The sequence below is a fragment of the Phaenicophaeus curvirostris genome, chromosome 14, assembly GCF_032191515.1.
Source record: "Phaenicophaeus curvirostris isolate KB17595 chromosome 14, BPBGC_Pcur_1.0, whole genome shotgun sequence".
NCBI classification, from domain to species: domain Eukaryota; kingdom Metazoa; phylum Chordata; class Aves; order Cuculiformes; family Cuculidae; genus Phaenicophaeus; species Phaenicophaeus curvirostris.
Genome location: NC_091405.1, coordinates 10,282,276 through 10,295,744, shown reverse-complemented (window position 1 = coordinate 10,295,744; position 13,469 = coordinate 10,282,276). Strand labels below are relative to the sequence as shown.

Here is a 13,469-nt window from a genome sequence, read left to right as displayed (position 1 = left end):
GATCTACTTATCTGTTATTGTTATGTGCTAAACTATATAAACATCTGTATTAAAATAACAAAATGTATTTGCACTCTGTCTTTACGTACCGGTGATTTTTGTTCCACTCTGTCCACTGAAGTGTCCTTTCTTTGCCTGTTCTGGTTTCAGTGTAATACTAAGTTCCACTATGGAGAAGTCGTCCTTCACAAACTGATCGAATTGTTTATTTCACATCCATGAAAGTAACACAAGGAAGTGTGAGGTAGCCTCTGCTTCTGTGTCATGACGTTTAGGAGAGAGGCTGGCAAGATGGTGGCTTGCTAGACAATTAAGCCTGTTACATTTGCAGACCTATAATTTCAAGGAAGTATAAAAAAGTCATGATAAAAATGGCTGATCTGTTGTCTTCTGCTGGTATTCAGACTTTCAGCTCCCAACATTCTTATATTTCCAACAATAGCTTAGTATAACTTGTGTCTTCCATTAAAAAATAGTAGCTTTAGGGGAAAAGTCAAACAAACTTCTGAAAGTCTGTGAATATGGATTGCCAGTGAGAGTGAAAGTATCAGAGTGTAACTGCAGAAAGCTGATCAGAACACTTAAATGGAATTGAATTTTATTTAAATGCGCTTTCTTCACAAAATTAAATTTTAGCAATGTCATATTTGAGACAATCTCTGACATGGTGGAACGAGGACCACACACTGCCAAACTCAGAGTAGGAAATCTGCTCTTGCAGGAGCTGGGCGCTTGGCTGTTGTGTGTCTCAGATTAGCAAGGCATTCCCACGAATGTTCAAGTGATTTTGTTTTCACTCCAGTTTTGAAATCTTAGAAGCAGTTTCAATAAGGAGATTAGTTAGAAGTTACTGAGCTCTCAGAAGAGCTTGAAACATCTCTGATGGGAGGCCTGGAGTTTGTGTGAAGATCTGTCTCTCTGAGAGTCACATTCTGAAGTTTTATTCTGCTTTTGTTACAGAATAGACGATATTCTATGGAAGTTACAGTCTAAGGGAAGCCTTATCTTATGAGTAGGAATGAACAGATATGTATTAGCATAGAATATGACGTAGTTTTGTCAGTGACCTTTTCTCTTTACATCCAAATGTTCCAGTAGTATTAATTAGTGCCTAGCATTGAAATCCATCACCGGACTACATTCAAAAGCCAAGTCTAATTTGGCCCCACTCCTGGATTCTGTTCCAACCACCTTGTGTTGCCTCAGAGAGAGAAAAACAGTCTAAACTTGTCAGCCTTCCCTCGCAGGTGACTCCTCAAAACACATCATGTCATGATCTCTACCGGCATTCATCACTTCTTTAAGGATACTGATATTCAGCTTGTAACTAGATTACCTTTTTAGTTTGGTGATCTTTGGTGTCTGCAGTGCCATTGGGAGTTACATGATGCATTAATGTGTCATGGGAAATCCATGTAGAGAGGATCAACCCTTTTTTCAAGGGAATATAAAGATCTTTTTTTATGGTTGGACTCGATGATCCAGTGGGTCTTTTCCAGCCTAGTGATTCTGTGATTCTTTTGGGTCAGCTGGCCTGTTGTTGCCAAAGACAGCCCTATATAGCTGTTAAATCAATACCTTTTTACCAACAATTTCAGCTATTGTTTGCCTGTTTAGAACAACAAGACAGTGTTGTCTTTGTTTGTCATAGTTGAGAAGGATACAAAGACTATAGGGTCCTCTCTATAGTGATTCAAAAAAATCACTTTAATTTTGATAAATTTGAACTTAATCCTGTACTTTTGCAGTCTGAGTGTGTCAGTATGGAAACAGAACTGCTCCATCTGTTTATGCTGGAGTCTCAGCTAAGAAATGCTCAGATGGAGCCTTAGTAATTCAGTGTAATTCTGTAAGGGTTAAGACAAGCACATGCTAGAGCACTGCTTATCATTCAGTACTTAGAGCACAGTACCTTGTTTAATTAGGGGATAAGTAGTTCTTAAGTATTTCCCCACTGCCAGCAACTGTCGTTTCTTTTCTGAAAGCCTGTAACCTACATCTGTGAAATCCCATTGTTAATGTTTCTAATTGCGGATTTCCAATGTGTTTTGAAATGACTGACAACAATGATCTCTAGTGTGCTGACTGGCAGTCTGAGTCTGGGAACAGATAGCATAATTCATAATACCTTGTGATTCCTACCAGCCATATTTTAGATGAATATTGAAAATATTTAGAGGTGCAATCTGGAGGTTGCAGAAAAGCTCTTAGCATTCTCGTGGTGGAGGGGCGTGGTTCTTTCCTGCTGAGGATCTGGGAAGATTGCAGGTGTCCTTGCTGACCAGTCCTGCATGATTAACTTAAAACTAACTTCATGGCCATAGTATAGTCAATGACTGTTAGAATATCAAGTACTATTTAACTTGGCTTTTTGAGTCTGAAGGGCATGTTCCTTCACTCTTCTGCCAGAAGCATATTAGATTTACAGAGCCTGTGGCTTTCTATCAAAGGGTGGCCATGACTACAATATGAGAAGATAGATGGTTCCTCAACATCATCAGCCAACTTGGCTGTTGCTCTCTTATCACAGAATCTTTTGCAGAGTCTACTGACAGAAGGCAGATAAGCACTGCTGCTTTCCAAGATATCTGGATGTTTCTACAAAGTACCTTAAATTCTTTGAATGTCTGTACCTACAGGTATGCATACATGCTATTGAGAACAAAAATTTGTACACTGGATTACAGTTAGATTGCTTTCTATAACCTTCTGTTAGTGCCCCTTTCCTCCTATGGTTTTGGCTAGATATTTTGGTTTCTCTCTGTTTTGACAGAGGTGCATATTCACAAAAAAGCTACTGTCGTTTTTGAGAGGCATGTGGAAAACAAGTGCACAGAAGAGTTGCCTTGGGCCTGTGGAAGCTGTAACGTTACAGTGTGTTATCATTTTAAAAGCTATTTGTGTGTACACACTTGTACCCTCAGGCAATCGAAGTGCTGGAAGGAAGAAATGGGGTAGTGCTTGTGAGGCATGAACATCAGTGCTAGTGCTCTGCTTTGCCCAAATTTTGCTTAATACTCTTTCACACAGTCTGGACTTGGATGCTTGATGACACCACAAAAAGACAAAGAAATGTTTCAATTCACCCAGGATTCCAAAAATGAACTTTGGGTTCATTCTGAATAATTCATAAAATTGCTGAAATTCAGATCTCTGTGACCTTGTACTCATCGCTGGTGAGGCTGCACCTCAAATACTGTGTTCAGTTTTGGGCTCCTCAGTTTAAGGAGGACATTGAGTTGCTGGTGTACATCCAGAGAAAGGCAACAAGGATGATGAAGGGTCTGGAGCACAAGTCTTATGAGGAATGGCCGAGAGGTCTGGGATTGTTTAGCCTGGAGAAGAGAAGACTGAGAGGAGATTTATTGCTTTCTACAATTCCCTAAAAGGTGATGGCGGTGGTGAAGTTTTGTTGATCTCTTCTCCAAAGTAACAAGTGATAGGACAAGAGGAAAGGGCACTAAGTTGCGCTAGGGTCGGTTAGACTGGATATCAGGAAAAATGTCTTGATTGAAAGAGCGGTGAAGCACTGGAACAGGCTGCCCAGGGAAGCAGTGGAGCCTCAATCCATGGAAATGCTAAAAAAAAAAAAAAAAAGAAAAATTGTAGATGTGGTGCTTTGTGACATGGTTTAGTAGGCATGGTGGTGTTGAGCTGACAGATGGACTTGATCTTAGAGGTCTTTTCCTACCTTAATGATTTTATCCCTAAAGGCAAAATACATCACTCACAAACCCTAGTTGGGAACAAACTGACTGAGCTGGTTAGTAGCAATGATTATTTTTTAACTTATGTCTTATCCGCTGCTTGGGCCCTGCTTTGTTTCATGATGTAGTACATGACTGAAATTTGGAAAATTCATCACATCTGAGCATTTGACCAGACATTAGTGGATTTATTTATTTTATCTATTTAGAGAGTCTGAGCTTGTGGAAAACAGAAAGCGTAACCAGTCTTTTGTAAAGTCCCATAACAGATCGTGAGTTGCAAAATGCAGGAAGCTGGAGTTGAACTGTGTCCTCCAAAGTTAAATAAAATTGTTGTCCACTAGTCCTTCTGCCCCTCCGTAATCTAATGCTGGTATTAATGAATATACCCTCAGTACATTGGGAGCTAAAAGAAAACCTTGAGAAACAATCTTTTTCTGCCCTGTTTTTTTGTTGGAAAAATGCAGGCTTTTCTTTTTTTCCCCCTCATAGCAAAGGGAGTTATTTAGAAATTTTATTTGTTACAAGCATCACAAACGTGGGGTGAGGAGTTGGGGGGAATGAGAGATCAAGAGTCTGGCATCAAAGCAGATAAGAGGGCAGGCAGATATTCAGAAATTCCATGCTGGTAGTAAATTCACTGTATGGTGCTCAGCAGTCTTCCATACAGAAGGACAAAATGATTAAATAGAAACTGTCAAACCCTCAGGACACTTTTCAGAGACTAGATGGAAAAGGAATAGGAGAAAGAAGAGAAGAGATAAGAGGGAGGAGCACACCCTGAAACAGCATGTTGGAGACAAAGAAAGTTTAAATTCATCTCCAGCAGTAGCTCAGATTGAAGGAAATGGAGTTGCTCTAGTCCTGCTACTCTGTCCAGTCCACTTTGTAACAGTTAGCGGCTAGTGTAGCTGTTTCTAATTTTTCCTTTTTCAAACCATTTCTTCCCCCAACAACAGTACCCCGCTATATTTATTACAACAGAGACATGAGAGGCAGCCTGGCTGAAAACTTCACCAGCTGCCTTACACACCTGGATTCTGTTTCCTACTAAGTCAGTGCCTAAACGTATATGTTTGTGCAAGTTATTTTATGCCTGTGCCTCTGTTTCCTAAAGTATCAAATGGAAATAATGAAACTAAGCTCCATGGATTTAAATGTTAGCATTTCTTGTTTGTATCTTACTCGCTGCTTTATCCCATTGCAAATTTTATTGATACGAGATAAAAAGTGCCTAGAGCCTTAAATCCTATGTGTATGGCTTTCTGCCTTGAAACAGATGATAAGGGATCAATAATCTTATTATGAATCAGTATTCTCTCACAGAAAAAATATTCACGCGAGGAAGTGAGTAGCTGAGTTTAGTCATCTGGCAGTTCAATAATTTATTTGGAAAATACGATCAAGAATCAGCCTCCCTGATAAAGCAAGCAATCTTTCCTGTTAATGTAGATTAGCATTTTTTCAGTTCAGAACAGCGTTCCAAATAGGCTGAAAATGACTGTGCAGAAGTACAAAGATGGACTCTCACATGAGATATTGACAAACAGGCTAGAAGAGTTTCATATCATTAGATTTTGCATATAGCAGTTGCTGCAAAAAGCAACGCACTGCATAAATAAAATACCATGTTTTGCATTTAATTTTAAGGCACAAAATAGAGTAAGTCACGGGGGTACACCGATATCTACCATACACTTCTGAGTTATTATCCTGATCAAACAGTATGCAGAATGCCATTTTCAGAAAAGCTGTGGAGATATTTTTCCTTTTGATATGAAGGTGTCCTTCAGGCATACGAAGATGGGTTTTCTTAAAGAGCAAGCAAAAGAAAATTAATCTTCTCACTTTTGCATTCAGTTTTGCAGGAAGCTTAACATAGTAATGTTCTCCTATTAGCTGTTAACTTGTTATTACTTCTTTTACTTTTCTTCATTATCACATTGGAAACACCTGTTGACTTGGAATTCATGCATGAAAAGCTGATGTATATGTGATTTTAGAATTTAATATCTGTATGCCGATAGTATTTCAGTAAATTACTCTTCTCTGCTTTAATCACTGGTGAAAGGATGCAATTTGTATTTTTTTTTTTCTTTTAAGTCAAATGCTACATTACAGGTTTCACAGAACACATCTTAATTAATGTCAGTGAAAGCAAGATCTTGTTCTCATCAATGGGCCATTCTGTAGAATCATTTAGCTGCCTTTTGGCTATATTTTTATAAAAATTCTCTGTGCAGACCACTTGCTGTTGGGGAAACAACAAAGAACTCCTTTGTATAAGAAATTTTGTTAACCACTGAAATAATCTATTTTCCATAGAAATTCCAGTCACCTAGTTTCCCTTTTTATCCCTCAGCCTGATCCAGAACCTGCTGAAATAATCAGATTCCAGCAGACTTTAAATCAAAGCCTCGAAGCAGGAGTTTTGTCTGACATTGCTGTACAGATGTGACTCCTGTACCTCTTTGCTGGGCTGTCTCTGAATGACCTTGCAAGTCCCACGGCTGTTCACAGTGGTTATGACTTTTCACATACAGCCACGCTCCCCCTTTCACAGATCTCTGCAACAGAGCCTCCCTTCTATTGATAGGCTTGTGCTTTCCCTCAGGCCTGGACCGAATTTATACTTCCAACTTAACTCCGCAGATTCCTGCCACCAAAGAAATACAGGTTTCATACACACTGGCTTTGGAGTTTGCTCTGACAGAGATCCATTTATTTGAGAATTATTATGGTGCCAAGAGATGGGGCAGTTGCCATAGCAACAATCGCATATTGTGTTGAATACCAGAGTAAATACTATAAAGAACATGAACCACTGGTAGTTTTCATTAATTTAACGTTCCTTTTTTGGGCAAAGTGTGTCTTGTAAGTTTATTCAGTGTGTGTATAAATGCTTAGATGAAATGGGTGGGCATGCATTCCTTCTATTTCCCTCAGTGTGCAACTTCAGCATGTAAATGAGAAGTGCTTGGTTATTTAAGGAGAGAAAAATGGTCTTATAGACTGGAAACATGAATAATTGACTGTGAAACAAGAAGGTGTTAGCTTTCGTGAATGTTCAGAGCTTTTCCTTATGAGTAATCTACATTCAGATTTTATGTGAACTAGAGATGCATTTATCCAGGAAAAAGGACTTTGTGCTTTTCAGTAGCAAGTAGAACTAAGACAAATATAGAGTATGTTTAACAGTGTTTCAAAGGCGAAATAAGATGATTTTTGAAGCAAATGCAAACCTTGTTAATTAATCCAAATTATTAACAGACTAATGAAAACGGCAGGCAAAAATATACTAAATGGATGCATCCTATTAAAAACACCTAAAATAATAATTCCTTTCAGCCTTAAGCTGCATTTAGACTTCTCAGTCAGTTCTCCCTGCAGTAACACGTTTCACCTACAGGAGATTTTCACTATTGCTTCATATGCTTCTGGTGTAGACTGAAAGTTTTTGTAGAAGCTCAAAACCAAATGCAGTTCTGGAATGCAACCAATTTTATCTGATTTTCTTTTAAAAGACAGTTAGGGTCTTATCCCTCATCCATAAGACTTAATGGCAAAGCTTCCATAAATCTCAGTGAAAGAGATTGTTCAAAGATTGCTCAAGTCTTTTATCTGAACTAAAATTCATCCTGGCACTGAGTGCTATGAAAATACCTATTTACCTCTTGCCCCTAGAATATATTTTATGAGAGTTCAAATGATAGATGAGCAGTGTAAAGATATTTTGAATTGATTTAACTTCTTATAATGATCTGGAATGCTAACTGTCCTTTATCCATTTAAAAAAACCCAACCAACCACCAACCAAAAACCCTACTAAATTTTCTGGAGCAGTGATTAAACATCACACATTGACATATAATTTTTTTCAAGTTATTATTGTTCAGTGTCCAGCCTGAAAGTATCTGGATACAGAGAAAATTGTACGAATCCTATGTGTTAATCTCCAGAAACTGATGGAATTGTGTGGAAATTTGTGCCAGAGGTGTGGGGAACGCTTAAAGGAACAATTTGGAAAAAGTTTAAATTTAAAATTCATTGTAGTAAATGAGGATACAAGTGAGAAAGCAAGAGGGAAAATATGATGTAGTAGAATTTTAAGAAAGATCATAAAGGATAAGTAGATGTCTCTTAGGATATGTAATATCTTTCATTTATAAAGCGGTTTTCATCCTGTAAGTGTAACTTTAAGAGAAAGTATATGAGTGTGTGCATGTCTCTATACATACATCTCTGAAAAGAGGTATTTGCATAGGTATCTTTGTTGTTGATACTTATTTCATAATATTTTTTCCTATTGGGATGGGAACAGAAAAAAATTTAAATAAAGGTTTTGGGAAAAGGAGATGGTGATTTCTATATAATGTTGAAATTGCCATGATGTCCTTAATCTCCTCAAATCCGCAATGAACAAGAGATGTTACAGAAAATAGAAGAACCCATGAGACTTCTGGGTAGGAAGAAAATTTGTCTATTTCTTCCATGGTTTTTCTCTCATCCAGCATGCAGGATTGATGCAATCAGTATATGACAGCTACCCCAGTTTCAATGACACCTCAGATTTATTAAGGAACAGAGACAACTCTGAGAGGACATCAAACTAAGTTGTGTTCAAAACTAAACTCAAGTTTGTTGGGTTTTTTTTTGCATCAGAGGCACAAAATATTGCTGATATTTTCCTACTATAAGATTTTCCTTCAGTTTCCAGAAACAGGGTGGATTTGGGAGAGCTGCAAGAGGAGAAATTATTCACATGAAAAGATTTTCTTAGTAAGAGTTTAGTCATTTCTCCCCATCAGAGACATTAATAATCGTCCCTAATGATTGCCCCAACCATTCTGGTTTTCACAGACCTGAAAGAACATTTATTATGATTATTATAGTAACACCTATCTCAACACACATCTTAAGCATTTAATGGAGCATCACAGGATAAAAATCTACGTTTGTCCTCCCCCAGGAATAGATTCTGTCACTGGAAGGATAAATGGCTCCTTCTGGGCCTAAAATTCCTTATTTGTTGATCATCACAATTCTGAGTATTTTTTTGCATCTTACTTTACAGCTTATTTTTTTAAGTACCTGGACTAACTTGGCAAGTTGAAGAAATATTTATCTAAGAAGGACAGAGTTAAAGCTTAATATAATTTGACATCTTTCTAATAAACAACTCTGATAATGTTTACAGTCATCTTGGGGTTATTAATCATCCAGGTTCTCATTTCTTATTTCACCACCAAATCAAACTGAATAACCTTTGCATTAAGCAGTCAATCCATCTTAGAAAAAATAGTTGTACTAGTTGTTTATGCATCTCCCTCTTTTACTGAGAAGGCACCCAGGGGTAGCAATTACAGAGGAAGAGAATGAAGGGGCAGCAATTCGATTTGCACTGGTCAGTAATCAGTTATGTATGGTAACTGGCTGCTGCTAATACTTTTGATAACACTAAAAATCCTCAGCGTCCTTCATTATTATGGAAGAGAGAGATGCTTGTTTAAGGTAACTGGTAAAAAGATGTACTAATAGGAGAGGAGAGACTGAATTTGGCCTCTAGCTTCTTGATGACATAACTGTGACTGTAACTTGGTGAACAGCAGTAAACAAGAAGTTTCCAGTGAATAGGAATAGCTTTGTAAAAATGTTTTTAGTAATTTTTCTGCAAACAGGTTTGATTCAAGTTGTAGCACATAAAGCCATTTAGTCAGCAACTGTTCAAACTGTTGTAAGCAGATACACTTTAATTTGCCTGCTAGTCAGCAAATACCCATGTGGTTGATAGTGTTCAATACTTGTTGAACCATTTGACATGTGTTTGAACTCAGCAGGAAATTATCTTGAAAACATGTTGTCTTTTGTTTCTTCTGTATCTCTAGAATTACCTTGTGGTTTTGAGATAAATGAACCATGGATCTAGTGTATGCAGCTTTTTAAGATTAAGAATAGGCTGACACTTTTAAAATGCAAGCTAGGTCTAGCTGTTGGTGTACTGGCCTTCTTGTGGACTAAATTGTATGATCATAGTACAATACTGTAGCTTCCACTTTTTAAGAGGGTCCTTTTTTTGTGTCTTTTTAATGGTACTAATCACACTGGAGATCTACTGAATATTTAATATTGCCCAGTACCCTGTTCTACAGCTCATGTATTCACAAATGGAAATTCGGAGTCTTTGTGTGTGTGTGTGTGTGTGAAGTTTGTCTTCAGAGTACTTATATCTTGCATGAGTATAAATGTATAAGTGGCAAGATTCTCTGCAGCTTTAAGGACTTTGCTAATAAGAAACAAAAAAGAGTTGAGCATTTTCTTACCCTCCTGACGCCCAGCATCTTTTCAGTGTTACTAGAACAAGCATGCAAAATATATCTATCAGATAAAGATTCTAACTGCCTCCTGTCCTTTTTAGTGAGCTATTGCCATGCAAATTAATGAAGGGGGAAGATTTCTCCAATCCAAGACAAAAGAACTATAGATAGTTCAAACTATGTGTCCTTATTGCTTAAGTAGCTGTTCAGGGCACAGAAAGTAACTTCCTGACTTTATTTTATTTGTACTGCTGTATTGTGCTGCCTTTACGTGGTTCACTCTCTTCCTCCTACTCCCAACAACCATCCTTTTGTAGCTGATATGGTCATTAAAGTCAGAAAATACTGCTGTGCTCATATTGACCCTCAAATCGGGAAGTAAGCTGGAGGTAATGTTGAAATGTTAAAATGTGAGTTTAAAGATTAAAAGTCAAAATTGGAGGAGTTTTGGCTCTGAATTTGGCTCTCTTCTATAAAACTTGGACTTATTGCTGACAAAGTTACATGTATGAAGCTTTAAGTTACAGCGTTGATTTGGGGCATGATTATTTACAAAACCGTGTAATTAATCTGTCATAGGAAAACTTAGAAAGCAGTGCACCAATTGCAATCTCCATTAAGTCAACAGGAGTCATTCCACTGACTTTAATGAGCTTTGAATCTACTCATAAATCTGCCATGAGGAGTGTCCAAATCAAAATTTATTTGAGAGTGACCTTGATGTTAATTGTTAGTGCTTCCATGTTGTTTAATTGCTGGGAAAACTGAATGTATTAGTGGGACTCTCATATGGTATAGTCCTTTCTATTGGATACTATCAGCATCAAGTTGAGATACATATATATATATATAAAATATTAATTGTGCTTAATGTTAGTGGGCAGTTACAGATCATCAGTTATATTTTACGTCTATGAAATAGGGGAAAAAAGGAATTTATTCAGTTATTTTTATGCCATTTGTGCCTTGAACTCAATCCCTGAAAAATTAATACTTTTTTTGATCAAGTAGCTCTTCAGAGAATCTCAGAAGTTTCACATTTATCCAGTGGCTTTTAATTCCAGATTTTGTGTATTCACTATAACTAATTTAAAACTACATCTCAAGTTTGTAGATACCGTAAGGCAGATTCTGATCAGTCCTATAATCTTTAATGTTATTTACATCTGCCAGAAAAGTTCAATCATCTGTATCCTGAATGAAAATATTTCCTGCTTTAACATGTCATATTTAATTCAGTTAGAGAAAAAATATGGGAAACATATTGAAAGTGTAAAAGGGAAAGTATTCCTTTTATATTTATCTACTAAACAGAAAAGTAGCTGGTTTACTTGAAGGACTTAATTATTGTATCTTCTAGTACAAAAAATGGGATGGTTAGAGGGTGAGGAGGAGAAATTATTTTGTCACTACTGGTAATTGTTGTCTTTTTTGTTTTAGTTGGCACTCAGTGCATGAAACTGTATTTAGGATCATTTTATTAATTGAAAATGTGTTTCAGAACAATTGTGAATTAGATAAGTGATTTGATTAAGACTCGTTCTTTAAAACTATAAAATGAGAAAAATAAAGTGAGATAAATTTATCTTGATTCCAGACAGTAGGAAGGTAAGATTCTAGTTTCCAGAGTAAGAACATGTATTTAGAAGAATTAAGGGAACGAGAGAAAGCATTCTGCATTTGCATTATTTCTCCTTCACTTTATTGCAGTAGTAGAGAAACACTGACAAAGATTGTGGCTTTTAAGACCTTGTTCAAGCAGGTAGCAAAAGAAAGCATCTGTCTAGAAAGCATTCAGAAAAAAACAGAGTTTGGAAAAAAAGAAGTTTTATAAGGCTGACAGTTTTCACTTTCCTGTCTTGCCTCAGATTTCTGTGTATAAAAGTGAGATAATAGAGTTATATGGAAGTCCTTTTAATCCTTTATAGTTCACCTCTTTCTCTCTCTGTATATATGAATGTGCTATACAGATTTCGTACCTGCTAATGAGCATGAATTATTGTGAATTCTGAAATGCTTCTCCTATTTATTAAGCTTAATGTTGTTTTTAAAATTACCTGAAAATAAAAGTAGGGTTTAGAAGATTTTCTTTGACTTTTAATATGCTGTAAGTTTTATTGTGGGATGACAAATAACTTAATTCACTGTAGTTATTCTCTTATTTAAAAAAAATAAAGGCATGCTAAGCATGTTTTTCCACCAGAAAGTTTCTTTTTAATTCTCAGTATTTCATTTCTGACGCTATGCTAAATGAGAACATGACTTAACAGTTGATATTGATTTGCACATCATTTTTCCTTTTCACTTTCCTATTCAAAAAGAATCAGTGCTGACAAGTTAATGAACTCCAGCTACAAATACATAGATAAGCCAAAGGATAGGTTTAGTACCAGCCTTGTTCTAATTATGAAAGGCTTTCCTTAGGTGACTGTTCCACGTTCCCTACAGGGAAACTGGAATGCTCTGTTCTTACAGTAACTGTCAACAAAGCAGACTATCTGGAGAGGTGACATAATAGGGAGCTATTTATAGAAACCTTTTAGCAAGTCTAAATTCATTTATCCCAGTATATTTAAGTCTTTAATATTTACATGTGGATTACAATTACTTAAAATGAAAGTACACTGAGCCTTAGGGCTCTACATTTAGTAAGGGTTCATAAAACTATGCTGCATTATATCTTCTAATTTTAAATTAACTGCTTGTATAAATTAATAATTGGGCAGTAGCAGTGGAGATCAGGACTATAGAATTACCTAACAGCAGATTTTTCTCTGAAGTTGTTTGTAAATCATTTACTCTGACATATTGTCAATTAATATATCTGATATCTAAAAGGTTTTCCCTTTGTTTTGGATGTTTTTTAATATATATTATTCCAATTATTGTTCTACTGTTATTTAACACAGATAAATTGGTATATCTGATGCTTTTAGCAGTTTTCTTCTGCTGCTCAGAGTTATGAACTGGTCAAATCTGGTCCAGCATCAGAAAAAGCTGGAAATCCTACGGTCTGTTTCTTAGTTTTACGGGTATTGGTTGTTTTCCCTACAATTTGACACTGCATCCAGAAAGGAGGAATTATAAAACAGGATAAAATTGAGATCTACGTTAACTGTTGCTAATCTAGAGCATGTGTCATCCTGAATCGTTTGCTGTGCTTGTAGGAGATGAACAGATCATGGTACTCCTCTGTGGTGTAGATTTACTAGAAGGTAACTCTCCACCACCTGGGAATTTTCTGCTAGGCACTTTCTGCATTATCAGCAGTTATACAGATAATTAATCTACTCAGGGAATTTTGCCACCAAAGTCTTTTGTGGGCTTTTGGAATTAAAGACTTATTTTCTAAATGTTTGTATGGGTTGGAAGACTATGAAGAAGAGTTATGGAAGAAAAAGAAGCTGTATATATTAACTAACTTGTGAAGTAAATGTCTTTGGTGACC

General features: G+C 36.5%; 1 protein-coding gene across 2 annotated transcripts in view; it reads left to right on the top strand.

Annotated features, from left to right (window-relative positions):
- CDH13 (cadherin 13) overlaps positions 1-13,469 on the top strand; it is a 447,506-nt gene that overhangs the window by 159,398 nt on the left and 274,639 nt on the right. The window lies entirely within an intron of this gene.